The sequence below is a fragment of the Heloderma suspectum genome, chromosome 1 (assembly GCF_057233095.1).
Source record: "Heloderma suspectum isolate Gila_16-S chromosome 1, 16-S_ref, whole genome shotgun sequence".
Lineage (NCBI taxonomy): Eukaryota > Metazoa > Chordata > Lepidosauria > Squamata > Helodermatidae > Heloderma > Heloderma suspectum.
Genome location: NC_139458.1, coordinates 148,089,195 through 148,101,930, shown reverse-complemented (window position 1 = coordinate 148,101,930; position 12,736 = coordinate 148,089,195). Strand labels below are relative to the sequence as shown.

Below are 12,736 nucleotides of genomic sequence, written 5' to 3'. Positions count from 1 at the left end.
GTTACCTGCAAAAGCCACTTTTGCTATGGAATGGGAGAATTTAGCACCTTTTCTATGTCCATTTCATCTACTATTATGCCTCCATGGACATTTTGGAGATATTTAAAAAACTGGAGATGCTGCTGCTTATCTCTGAAATGTAAAGGTCTCTCTCTGCTCCCTCTACCTCTTTCCCTCATACACAGCACTCTTTTCCCATGCAAAGCATACCCTGGCATGCTGTTTTGCCAAAGGCAGAAAGGTTCTTGTTTTGGATTCAGGAGCAATAAGCATGCGAGTAGGTAAGAGTCAAAAAGTTTATTAAGTAGCAGGCAGAAGATTACAAATGAACACGTGTGGACTCAAAGCAAAGCTAAGTGAGATCTCATCCTCCATTCTACAGTTGGGAGCCCCAGGTAATGACAGCAGAGAGACTCCAGTTGACTAACATGCAGTACCTCCACAGTCCTGGTCTGTGTTGAAGCTCAGCTTGATTGCCACTGGGGAGAGACTTACATACCCTAAATCTCTTGTGTCTACGTGCCACTGTCTGCCACCTCCTTAATCAATCACACCTGTGTTGGTGGTCTGATTCTTAGTCTCATGATGTTTATGCATCCTCCCATGAGATAAGCTAAGGCAGGTGGACCACGGCCAGGGAAATCCTCCCATCTCCCAAGGTCATATCATACTGATTCTAACCTTGAGAAACCTTAGAAAAAACATGTTCTTGGGCCAAGGAAACTGGAAAGCAAGAGTCAGGAAGAGGAGACTAAAAGGCCTAATTTTAAGGCCTCACAGCAAGTTTGGTCATGTAAGGAGCAGTTGCAGCATGTCACACCTATCTCCTTGAAATTACGAAGGTCTTCTGGTGTTTCCTCTACACATGCAGAGAAAAAAATCCTGTTCTGTGACATGAGAGATGGGCAGTGTTGTTGTTGTTGTTCAGTCGTTAAGTCGTGTCCGACTCTTCATGATCCCATGGACCATAGCACGCCAGGCCTTCCTGTCCTCCACTCTCTCCCAGAGTGTGCTCAAGTTCATATTCATTGCATCGGTGATGCTATATCTAGCCATCTCATCCTCTGCAGTGCAGTCCCCTTCTCCTTTTGCCTTCAATCTTTCCCAGCATCAGGGTCTTTTCCAGTGAGTTTTCTCTTCGCATTAGGTGGCCAAAAAATATTTGAGCTTCAGCTTCAGTATCTGTCCTTCCAATGAGCACTCAGGAGATGGGCAGTGACACACCATTAAAACCAAGCCTGCAGATACAGTTGGTGAGAAGAGAACTGTCATGTTGGCTTTTATCTGTGCACGTGAGAGAAACACATGGTAACTTACATGTGAGTTTATCTCATCACAAGCAGGTTGCCGTGCCCCTGCTGGAGAAATCCTCCTCAGAAGAGGAGATGGAGCTCCCAGAGATGAGGAATATCACAGAACAGCCCATGTCAGAAAACCAGGAGAAGCCTGGGCCCTCAGGGGGGATGTTGGCAGGTACATCCATGTGAGAGGCAAAGGATGCCACCCCTGAGCTGGAGGCAGTTCAAAATTTACCACTTCACCACTGTGCGCACACTCACTTTGCTGAATTCATAGGTGAAGACTTCTATTAGAATAAGCCCTTTGGGTATTAACACTGTATTCAACATAAATATTGCATATGCATGTGTGTATGCGTGACCATCCTTCCTAGCATTAGTAATGCAACTGCAAAATACTAGAAATGTCTGGAAAGAAAGCAGAAACTGAAGAAAGTTTGCAATAAACTTATTTAAATGGATATTGTGAAGCATTTCATGGATTAGCTATCTTTAACATTTACTACCTTTGGAAAGTACATTTTCCCCAGTAATTTGTATTATTTATGTGAAATATATAAGCCCTGCCACTGAGCAAAAAGAGAATACATGAATGGCAAATAAGAAAGCAGACTGGCGTGCCAAAAGAAGAAGATAAGCTCTTGATTTGTTTATTCAAATGTGAATGGCATTGTCTAAGTCCATGAATCTGAACATACAGCCTTCTATCTGAATTCATCAATTCATGATGGCAACTTTTTTGTACTGTTGGGTATATGCTAGAAAACAGAATTAATGTGGTAAAGGCAAATGCCTAAATAATCTGATTGATTAGAGCCGTAATGAAATTAGCTCTTGTTTTAAGGAATTGGCTAGTACATCTCAAAGCCTAGAGATATAGAATTCTTTAAGCATAGGACATAAAATATGTATCCTAACATTGGGGTGATAGAAGAGTTCTTCCTACCCAGTTAGTCCATGACAGGGTGTGCATATTAAAGTACAGGGGGTGCTTACTTTTAAGTATTATAAATTTATATTGAACATTTGCATATTTCTTTCACATATTTCCCCCCATAAGAATATATTTTCACACATGGATTGTTATCATAAAAATTGTGACGTCTGTGATTGCTGTGACAAAAAAGTAATAAAGAAAGATAACATTACATGAGTTGCACGCTGCCTTCTGCCATAAGGTGATACATTATATGATAAGGGATTTTCTATAGCATCAGGGTACATCTGGTTAGAGGATGATATCTGAGTTTTTAAAGCAAATCCTCATCTTGTCCAAGCCACAGACTTGGGTTGGGGGACCTACAGCCTTCAGCCCAATTCCAAAAGCCCTCTGCAAGCAATGAGTTCAGACCTCTGATTTATCTGTTCTTCCCCTGGCAGCCTGCTAGGCCAGAAAGAAAAGGTGGGGGCCGGAGGGGAGAGAGAAAAGGGGTGGCAGATCTTGGGGCTTCTTCGTGATATCACAGTTTTTTCCCCTGAGAGGTGGTGGTGGTGGTATTGTTGTTGTTGTTGTTGTATATAAGAATAAGAATAATAGGAAAAGCAGCTCCAGCTGAGGACATGGCTAAGGCACTCCAGTCATGGCTTTGGCTGGGACCACTACACCCTCTCCATGCCTTCTCCCATAGGGGTCGATGTGGTGGGGGTGGGGCAAAGTAGCTCCAACATGAAGCACTAGCTAGAATTTCAGGAGACACTTCATGCTGGGGCTGCTTCACCCTCACCACATCTTCCCCCATCAGGGAGGATGCAGCATGGGCAAAGGAGCCCTGACACAAAGTGCTTCTGTGGGGGAATGATGATGTCACAGGGCGTGGCCACAGCCTGTGACATTAGGAGGTATGGCCAAGCCCTGTTACATTATCTGTCCTGCAGAGGGCTTGGGGGGCATTTGACCTCTATCCCAACTCAGTTTCTGTCCTCTGGTATAGAGTATGGTTTTATATTTGGTTTTGATCTTTAACAAACTTTATGTAAGTTTTCTAATGCACTGTGGGGGTCCCTTGTGGGCTCTTCTGGGATAAATTTAAAATGCATGTATGCATTAATAAAGAAATGAATGAAGATGGAAGACTGGGTACTTTTTTGTCCTGTCTACCTCTATTTATGATGGGTTTTTTGAAGTTAATGAAATGTGATTATCTGTCACTGATCTAAAACTTTATCTTGCAATTTCTGCATGCACAAAAGATTCATATTCTTTCATTTCAGTGGATATTAAATGTATGACCTTTTACCGTACAATAACTATTTACAGTTAGCTTTGGAAAATATGCTTAGGGAGCAATCCTATGTCTGCTAGTCAGCAGCTAGATGGCCATAGGATATCTGGTTTTGGGGAACCGGCCTTGGAGTCCGTGCTTCGAGGTCAGTTCTCGGAGAACTGACCTCTCCCCCTTCTGCTCTGCCTCACAGGCAGTGCAGAAAAGCCTCATGCTCCGCGCTTGGAAGAGGAGAGTGAAGCGGCCAAAATGAGGCATTCCTAAGGGGCGTTCCGGGGCAGGGAGGGTGGAAATGCCAGTATGACACATCCAATGTGTCATATGACAGCCTCCTCCCCCACTCAGCCCTCCCACACTTGGAGAAGTGTGAATTTCAAAAGAAAACTGAATTTTGGTTCACATACTGGCTCAAAAGTGTGACATTTTTTAAACTCACATTAAAATGAGAATTGAAGTTGAACACATTTCTCTCCTCCTTAACCCAGACCTGCTTTGCTTCAGTAAGGCTGCTGCATCATGTGCCTTCAGACCAGAGCCATGGGCCCATGGCAGGTCCTTCATATTAATTCCTGTCCATTGAGCTCACCTTCTGGCAGGGCTCTTGAGCTAAGCTGACAGACACGGGAGAGAAGTGTCACCCGCACACTGACTGAAACCTATTTGTATTCAATTTCTGATAACCTTGTAACAAATCACTATCAAAGGGAATTGGATCCCTCTCAGGAGAGCAGTTTCATCACTGATTTGTATAGGAAACATGAATGTAGCATAACGGAAACAGACTGCCTTAAGACAGCCGCACACTTGTGATCGCTTCTTCCTCCTTGCTGTTTTTTTTTCTTTATGATACAATGGTGAATTATGGTCTGCCTCCCCTCTTTTCCCTCCATTTGTAATTAGAAGCAAGAACAGATGGTGATGGCTCTGTTCAAAATGCCTTTGTTGAAATCACTCTTCAGCAAGCTGCCAAATGGCCATGCCCTCCAACTAAGGATTTGTCCTAGTGATGGGTAAACTTCACTAGCATTTTCAATCTTTTTGGACATGTAAGATGTTGCCCAAGACCAAGTCAGTCCTCAGAGGCCAAGAAATTAGACTGAAGAGGATTGTCCAGAACTTGATGCTCAAGTTCTTCAAGTGACAGCAAAATGGGCTAATCTAAAGTTAAACCCTTCAAGAATGGAATGAGTGTGCGTTAGGTTAGGAGTTGACTGCAGAACATTGTGTTTTAATGGGCTTGCTGGTGAGGCAATTATTTATACCTACAATCCTATGCTCACTTAACTGGGAGCAAGTGCTATTAAACTCTGTGGGACTTCCTTCTGAGTAGATAGGTATAGAATTGCACTGTTAATTAAGTTTGCATTGCCATATATTTTGTTCAGTTATGGCAGTGGCAAGCAATGATTTTGGGCTGGGCACCGGCACAAAAGAGCTGCCATGGGAGGCCTGGCAAATGACAAGTAATCTGTCAAAAGACTGAGTACAAGGCAGAGGTGGGAGTCTGAGCCCAACACACTAAGCACCTCATTTGAACCTACAGTTTTCAGCACCAACAGAAACCTATTTCACAGCAGTCCAATCTGCCGGTAAGAAAATGTAGTAGTAGTAGTAGTATTTTAAGTGAGAGGGGTTGGGCAGCTTGGCAAGTGCGAAGAAAACTGTCCAGGGATGGGGGGCATTGGTTACCTTCCCCTTGAGTTATGGTGACACACACCTCTTCCTGTGTTGGCTGACAGGGTGGCAACTGTACCTAAGCATCATCCCTGTCCTAATTGGGGATAAGCCAAATGAATGAACAAACCCTTAAAAGAGGACACACACTCCCAGAAATGGGAGGGAAGAGGGGGATATATAGAAATAAGATGTGTGGTTGTAAATCCCATTGAACTCAATAGATTTTACTTCTAAGTAGACATATAAGGGATTGCATGAAAAGGCTGACATCCTGAAAACATTTATTAGGAAGTAAGTCTCAATGGGTACAGTGGGACTTACTTCCAAGTAGACATGCATTGGATTGTTCTGTAAGCCACCCACAATGTCCACCATCTTTAATGTGGAATCAGAGCCTTCTTTGTTACATTTTAAATCTGCCCTTCTTCCAAGGTGCTCATGATGGTCTGTATGGGTTTTCCTCAGTCATACATTTTATCTACATTAATAACCAGCTTATGCTGAGGGAGAGTGATTCACATGAGGTCCCCCAGGCCCGATCTTGTGTCATATCTGTAGAATCCCATCATGGTGATGCCATACCCCTCTTGCACATTTATACCTCATAGCACACACACTGACCCCTGTTGCAGTATTTCGGATAATACAGAATTAAAAGCAGGAACTAACACTATAAAAGCGGTACATGGAATGCCTAATGTCCCCCAACAGTTATCAGTTCAATACCGCTATAAAGCAGTAGTGCAGACATAACCCCAGTGAGGGTTTTTGTTTGTTTTATTTTGGCCAAGTGGGGATTTGAACTCGGATCTCCTCAACCCCAATGAGTAAGTGGGACTTCCTTCCAAGTAAACATGAATAGGATTGGTTTGCACATAGCTGTTTTGATCCTTTCAGAAAAGACACCTTGATCGGATAATTACCTTTTTAAAATTACTTCCAATCCGAACAACATGGAAACCTTCTTGCAGCCCAGCAAAGAAAGTGGGGAGAGTGGGAGGGGGGAGTGGATCACTTGCATAGGTAGCTAGCCATGTCATCTTTCAGAATGAGCTTTCAGAATAAGGTTCCAAAGAGGATACTTACTCCACTGTAAAGAGAAAAGGATACAATAACCATGTACTAACCATTGTCTAATCATTTCTGTCACTAGCACCAGCCCAAAGCACACCTCATGCTCATCTGTGCAATGATCAGAGAATATCCTGGTTCATTTGAAGGGATATTGTGCAGCACTGAATATTTACATTATCTTTGCTCTGGAATAATATGGAAACAATCCTAGCTAACACACAGCAGCACACCAGTATTGTTGCCAAGACACTTGCTGAACATGGTAGCCCTTATTTCAGACACAGGCATTCCCATGATGGTAAGTAATTCTAGCTTATGTGAAACATTAATTCAGAGATTCTGTTGTCGTTGCTTTTACTTACTACTTGTGTGATGATCACATGCCATTTGTTTCTATTGCAGAGCAGACTTATTATTGTACAGGGCTGTTGTGGGATGTTTTTATTTGTTTGTTTCTGTTTCGCTTTTGTTTTGTTTTTTGAAGAAGCCACAAATTACAATGTGAATGCTGAGTACCAACTGAGGGATGCACAGAGCATCCTAAATAAATGGGTAATAATGAGTGACCGCACAGAATTGCTTCTGTGAACATGCATCCAAATTAAATTATTTAGCATTTGATTCCAGGATATTGGGAGTTTAAAATGACTAAAATGAATTAATGAAATCACTCCAAATGATATTTTCCCTTTTAAAAAGTGTCCCCAAGATTAAACACGAACAACATGCTTCTTGGATTGGATTCCAGTCTTGGATTCCATCATCCTTGCCAAGAAGGCTCTCCTGGTCCTGTTATTTGCTGCACTGTTGTTTAAGGGTCTGCATTCAAAAAGAATGTTATATCCTCACATGTTAGCTAGGACCTGGTATTAACACCATTACTGGTGCAGAAGCCCACAAGAATCATGGAGGCTCAAACTGGCATTGATCATTTGTCACTTAAAGGGAAAAGATAGTATGGTTTTCAGTGGAGGCCGGCAGCTCCTATGGGAGTGGGGTGGAGAATCCATCCTGGGTTTCAGCCAGAAGCAGTCAGAACCCTAAAGAAGCTATTGAAGGTGCTTAGCCCTATCCCTGAAATGGGTTCAGTGCCTTGGATAACTCTTTTAGAGTTCCGACTGGTTCTGACTGAAACCCAGAGCGGATTCACTACCCCACTCACATAGGAGCCAACAGCCTCCACTGATGTTTTCCCTGGCAGGCCTGCTTCAGGTGCAGTGTGGGTCATTGCTTGCACCAGGGGTAAGCAACCATGCTGGTTGGGGTTGATGGGGGTTGTAGTCTAAAACATCTGGAGGGCACCAACTTGTCTACCCCACCTTATGTTTTTGCACCTTAAGCTAACCCATAACATTGGGCAGCCCAGCTCTAATATTAAATGGGATAGATCCAGAGGTGAGCTGGGAGAGGTACCTTTTCTACTATTCATTCTGACTGAGCCCGAGATCCTGCATGAGAAAAGAAAACTGAAATCCCAAGGGCTACTTCTGTGTGCCCAGGGTCATTTGTGTGGAATCTCTTACACAAAGTCTTGCATAACAACTCAAAGCCAAGTCTCTCGCATCACATGACATTGCATGATGTCTTCCGCTAGCTCTTCTTCAACAGTTCATGGAACAGCGCTGTTGCCAGAGTGCCTTCCACTAATGCAGCGGTAGGTAACCTGGTGCCTCCAGATGCTTTGGACTACCATTCCATAATCCCTTAATATGGGCTATGCTGGTTTGGTTAATAGGAGTTGTAGTCTAAAATATCTGGGGAGCATCAGGTTGCCTACCCCTGTGGTAGGGCTGGATCCATCCATCCCTATCTACTTCATACCCAGGTTCATAACCTTTTTGGCCTCGGGTCTGGGGACAACACATGCCCAAGCACATGTACACATGCGTGCACACACATACTGGGAATCCCTTGCTTATCTCTGATCTCTCATGAGAGATAAGAAATAAGTAAGGGATAGGCAGTGCCACCACCATGGAACATGCAGGGAGTGTGGTGGACCACCAGAAATGGCTTGTTGTGCCATATGTGGCCTGCAGTCCACATGTTTTGCACTGCTGCTATACATGCTGTCCAGTCCTTCAGATACTTCCTCACAAATAAAGTCTAGTGAGTTCAATGGGACTAACACTCAACCAAATGTGCATAGGATTTTGAGCATAGGATTTAGATCTTAAAAGAAGAGGGATACCTTGCCTTTTCTGCCACAGCAGACCTACTGGTTTCCCGTTGTGGCCCAGGTTACTCCAGAAATGTTTATGCAGGCAATGAGAATCACATATCGCTTGCTGACCTTCCTGAAGATGAAGGAAACCTAGACAATTGCTCACATGAAGTTTCCATCTAAGTTTTCTAATTAAGGTGTTCAGTCATGCAGGAATGTATACTACTCAGGTGCTTCTGAGAGCTCCAACTGAATTGGGTGTGTGTGGCCTGAGTACTCTCAGAAGTTGAGTGGGCAGGAAGCTTCAGTCTGTTTCCCGCCTCCCAGCTGAGCAGAGCAGAGCAGAGCAAGCTACTCCAGCTGGTCCAGGGACTACAGAAGCAAGCAAGCTCCCAGAGAGCAAGAGACCAGAGTGAGCAAACAGGGGGAGCAAACATGAGTTGGCCAGGGGTGTTCGGCAGGGGAGGTCAAGGGGGAGGCCCCTAACATTCTTTTTCTTTTTTAACAAACTTTTTTTTCATGTATTTGTCTTGTAACACATACTTCCACACCAGTGGGACTCTGCTTTTAACCTCTAGTGAGTAGGGGTGCAGGCACAGGCTAGTCTAGAACAATCAGAAAGCTAGACACAAAAAGGGAAAAGAGGCTATGGAAGGACAAGACTCTCCAGTGGTGGTGACCTGCAAGGTGTGTGCAATGTTTGTTTTCTTGCCTGAGAACAACCTGGCCGACACCTGCAACAAGTGCAAGTTGATCACGCTGCTGGAAGAAAAAGTAAGTGGACTGGAGCGGCGACTGTTGACTCTCCAGGGAATAAGAGAACACGACAAGTTCTTGGACAGAATGGGGGAACTACAGCAGCAAAGAGAAGACAAGAAGCTTGAAGAGCAACAGCAAGATGAGGTGGAAGTGGAAAATGCTGAGGTGAAGAAAAATGGAGTAGAGGATACTCCTTGGAAAAGGGTGACAGGAGAAAAAGAAGTAGATGCCACTCTGCACCAGTGGAAGCAGTAGAGCTGTGGAACTGACTCCAGGTACTTGAGGATGAGACTGGAGGACAGCCTGCTGAGGAAGAATCGCAGGGGAACCTACATGAGAGTGAGCAAGAGGCTGAAGGTCAGTCAAGCAGAGGCAATGAAACCCAGGCCTACAACAACAAGAAGAGAAGAGTGCTAGTAGTGGGGGACTCCTTGCTGCATGGGATCGAGACCCAAGTATGTCACGAACACCCGTGGACTCGCCAGGTATGTTGTCTTCCAGGAGGAGAGATTAGAGACATGACTGAAAGGTTGCTTGTACTCATAAAGCCCACTGACAGGTATCCCTTTTTTCTCATCCATGTGGGAACACATGATAGCGCCAAGCGGAGCTACGAAAAAAATCACATCAGACTTTGACACTTTGGGTAGGAAACTAAATAACTTTGGGCCCAGATAGTTTTCTCATCCATCCTTCCAGTAGTTAGAAGAGGGCTAGAAAGGGAAAGAAAAATATTCCGGGTGAATGACTGGCTATGAAGGTGGTGCTGATGCGAGAGATTTGGATTCCAGGACCACAGGCTATACTTCCTGGAAGATGGGCTGTTGGCAAGGGACAGGTTGCACCTCAAGATGGGAAGAATGTGTTTGGCCACAGCATGAAGAATTTCATCAGGAGGGCTTTAAACTGAATCCTACGGGGAAAGGAGATGTAAAGTTGGGGGTAACAATGGATGAAGGCTCATGCACCGCAATGGAGAGAACAGCTCTAATAGCATCCAATAATAGTCTTCAGACACATGGAGGAAGAAAGCCAAACTATGAAGCACATGGTCTTCGATGTCTATAAACTAATGCCCAGAGTATGGGAAACAAACAGAATGAACTTGAACTCAATACGGAAGGGAAATTATGACTTGATAGGTATAACTGAGACTTGGTGGGATGACTCTCAGGACTGGAATACAGCAATTGAAGGATATAACTTGTTCAAAAAGAACAGAAGGAACAGAAAGGGAGGTGGGGTTGCACTGTATGTGAAAAATACATATCTATGCACAGAAATACAAGAGGATGCACTTGATAGCCCCATCGAGAGCATCTGGATCAAAATAAATGGAGCAAAGAATAAAAGGAACCGGGTGGTCGGAGTCTACTACCGGCCACCCAATCAAGGAGAAGACGAGGATGAAACTTTTGAAAAGCAAATAGCCAATGTTTTAAGGAAGCATGATGTAGTAGTAATGGGGGACTTCAATTTCCCCAATATTTGTTGGGAGACAAATTCTGCAAAACATGGCCCCTCTAGGAAATTCCTGACTTGTATGGTGGATAACTTCCTCCTACAGAAAGTAGAGGAAGGAACTAGATGATAGGCTATCCTTGACTTGATCTTAACCAACAGAGATGACTTAGTGGATAAAGTAGCAGTTATAGGAACTCCGGGGGGAAAGCCACCATGTTGTACTTCAGTTCTTGGTTCTAAGGGATGCAAAAGCCAAGTGTAGTCAAACGCATACCTTGGATTTTAGGGACTCTAATGAGAAAAGGAGTCCAAGATAGGTGGGAGCTTTTAAAAAAGGAAATTCTCAAGGCACAATTACAAACAATTCCAACAAGAAGAAAAGGTGGAAGACAACAGAAGAAGCCAATGTGGCTTCACAAAAAGCTTAGAGATGACCTAAAAACAAAAAAGGACAGATATAGGAAGTGGAAAGAAGGCCAAGTAACAAAGGAAGAGTACAGGCAGGTAGCACAGAATTGCAGGAATGGTGTCAGGAAGACTAAAGCTGAGAACGAGCTGAGGTTAGTGAGGGATGCTAAAAACAACAAAAAGGCTTTCTTCAGCTACGTGCATAGTAAAAGTCAAAGGAAAGAAATGGTTGTTCAGCTATTAAATAAGTATGGCAAAATGATAACAGATGACAAAGAAAAGGCAGAGGTGCTCAATTCCTACTTTGCCTCAGTCTTCTCCCAAAAGAGGGTCTATGACCCCCCTGGCAAAGACAAAGTACAGGCTGAAGGGGCAGGATTGCAGCTTGAGATCGATAGGCATATGTTCAAGGAACACCTAATTCCTTTGAATGAGTTCAAATCTCCAGGGCCAGATGAACTTCATCCTAGAGTAATAAAGGAACTGGCAGAAGAACTCTCAGAACCGCTGTCTATTCTCTTTGAGGAATCATGGAGGACAGGTGAAGTGCCAGATGACTGGAGGAGGGCTAATGTTGTCCCTATTTTCAAAAAGGGTAAAAAGGAGGAACCTGGGAACTACAGACCAGTCAGTCTGACATCAATCCCAGTCCCTGGAAAAATTCTGGAGCAGATGATAAAGCAATCCATCTGGAAGCACCTTGAAAACAATGCCATGATTACTCGAAGCCAGCATGGATTTCTCAAGAACAAATCCTGCCAGACAAATCTGATCTCATTTTTTGATCAAGTAACCTCCCTTGTGGACCATGGGAATGCTGTAGAAATAACATACCTCGACTTCAGCAAAGCTTTCGACAAAATGCCCCATGATATCCTGATGAGCTAACTAGCTAAAAGTGAGTAGGGAAGGGATGTATGAAAGTCACTTACCTTTTCGCAGGTGTGATTCGCGGTGGGGGGGAGGCACTCCATCCCTCCCCGTGGAATCCTCCCTGGGTAGGGGTGGACAAAAGTCACTTACCTGTCGTCGAAGCTTGTTCACAGTGGGGGGGAGGCGCTTCGCTGCTCCCCCCGCAAAGTTCAGGCCGGGGGGGAGGCTTCCCACCTTGCCCCGGCCGAAATTCAGGCCGGGGGGGAGGCTTCCCGCCTCGCCCAGCCAAAATTCAGGCCGGGTAGGAGGCTTCCCGCCTCACCCGGCCGCGAACTCCAAAGTTTTTTTTAAAAAAAACAAACGCCCCCGTGATAGGCTACGTGACGATTAACGTAGCCTATCACGGCTGACTTTGCAAATCTAGCCGTGATAGGCTACGTTAATCGTCACGTAGCCTATCACGGGGGCGTTTTTTTTCTTTTCTTTTCTTGGAATGGCGACAGTGGCAGCCGGTCGAAAGACCGGCTGCCGCTCCCGCCCCGCACGAACACCCGCCGAACCGCCAGCCGGACCCGCCACCGGGAGGGACATTTGGCAAAGGTAAGTCCCGTCCCGGGGGGGGATGCGGGGTGTGGGGGGGTGCAGAGAATTTCTCCCCGAAACTTGTTCAGGGGGCCGAACACGTTGGCGCTCGGCACCCCGAAGTTTCAGGGAGAAATTCTCCGCCATCCCTATCCCTGGGTGGCTCTGCTCCGTGGCATCTCCACGGAGCCACTGGCCATGGCCATCCACAGCCG

The 12,736-nt window shown here is 44.8% G+C and overlaps 1 long non-coding RNA gene across 1 annotated transcript; it reads right to left on the bottom strand.

Annotated features, from left to right (window-relative positions):
- Positions 1–283: 283 nt before the first annotated feature.
- LOC146358273 (uncharacterized) lies at positions 284–12,297 on the bottom strand. The gene is made up of 3 exons (XR_014787024.1): positions 12,090–12,297; positions 6,121–6,287; positions 284–1,238 (listed from the first exon to the last, which is right to left on the bottom strand). It is a non-coding gene; the product is annotated as an uncharacterized LOC146358273 (long non-coding RNA).
- Positions 12,298–12,736: the final 439 nt, after the last annotated feature.